Here is a 1,517-nt window from a genome sequence, read left to right as displayed (position 1 = left end):
CCAGGTGGCATCATTGATGGTGTCCAGTGTGGCAGCAGTAGTGAGGTTGGCCCAGGATCGGACGTTGTTTCATTCTGCTGTGCATGGAGTCATTATGAGTCAGTTCTGACTCGATGGCACCTGACAACAACAACAATAAACACTGAGGGAACAGGCATTTTCCTTGATATGAACTGGAATTTTTAGCAGCTTCATCAGTAAGCAAAATTCCAGTTCATCAAACTGTAACAACACTTATTCACAGTATCAAACATCTTTATCATCATCTGACTAGGTTCTGTTCAGAACATAGTCCTATTCATCCAACCTATGCCAAATGGGTACCAGCTACAAGTTTGGGAGTTCACACATACTTCTCTGTGCTTCAAACCAACTGCCCCTTAACTCTCAGCTAGGTCAGTGCCCATGGGCTGAGGAGTTCACACAACTCCCTAAACTTCAGACCAGCCAGACTTCCTTCTCCTCTTATCTCAAGGCCAAAAGGTGACAGTAGAACAAGCTCAAATACAGTCTGTGTCTTTGTTGATGCAATTCCCCCAGTTCTACTCATATGCATGCCCAAATGGTTACCAGTAAGCATATGGCTTGCCAGTTCCCTTTAACTTTCAGTCCTAGAAAAGGGTTTTCTCTAATGAGCCATCTCCTTGCCTTAATGCTTCCCAAACTTAAGATCCAAACTGTCTGCTTTCTTTTCTTTTTTCTTTTTTCTTTTTTTTTTAATCTCTTTCTTTTAATCATGAATTTCCTGTTCTCCCAGCAGTTCTGTGTTGGCCCACATATCTTTTCAAATGCAAATGGCCCATCTCTGAAAGCTCTGAGTGGGGCTCAGGATTCTACCTAAAGCCTCATACCTTTCTACCTAAAGCAGAAAGTCTGTTTTTTTTCTGGTCAAATTCTAGCTCCCCTTTTCGCAAATCTAAGTAAGTACAGGCTGAAGGCAAGCTTACAAAATCTCTGTAATCATAATTCCCAAAATTCTTATCACACATGTATCTCTATTTTACAATAATAGGTAGGAGAAACCAATATCTAAAATGCAGTCAAATACATAAACCTTTAAGAAACATTCAAGTTCAATCTTTTCTTCTATCTATACTAACCTCATTTATAAGCATATGGCTTTGGATCTCTTGCAGGATAGATTCCAGTAGGCCCACACCTATGATCAATTATCCTGTTTAATCATCTGCTTTAGGAAACTCCAGAGATTGTCACTCTCCTCTGCACAGAAATATTTTATCCCATAAATTAAAAAATGCCATAAAATAGAAAATATTTTATCTCATTCTTCTCCTGCAAAGTCTCATAATTTCATTTATTTAGAGCCATTGCAATGAATCCTGCTCAGAGCACTAACTGCTTAAACCAAGTGATGACTATATCTGACTTCCTCTCATTCCACAAGAGTGAAAGAAAACCAAATTCAGAATCAGCCAACTTAGACCAGATTTTCTAGAGAAGCAAAACCCGTGAAACAGTCTCTCTCTCTCTCTCTCTCTCTCTCTCTCTCTCTCTCT

The 1,517-nt window shown here is 39.4% G+C and overlaps 1 pseudogene; it reads right to left on the bottom strand.

The window, feature by feature from the left end:
- The window catches only part of LOC102830344, a 27,772-nt pseudogene extending 26,783 nt beyond the window's left edge, over nt 1-989 (bottom strand).
- Nucleotides 990-1,517: the final 528 nt, after the last annotated feature.

Source organism: Chrysochloris asiatica, unplaced genomic scaffold (assembly GCF_000296735.1).
Source record: "Chrysochloris asiatica unplaced genomic scaffold, ChrAsi1.0 scaffold00558, whole genome shotgun sequence".
Lineage (NCBI taxonomy): Eukaryota > Metazoa > Chordata > Mammalia > Afrosoricida > Chrysochloridae > Chrysochloris > Chrysochloris asiatica.
Note: the sequence above shows the minus strand (reverse complement) of the source record. Positions and strands in the feature narration are given on the sequence as shown.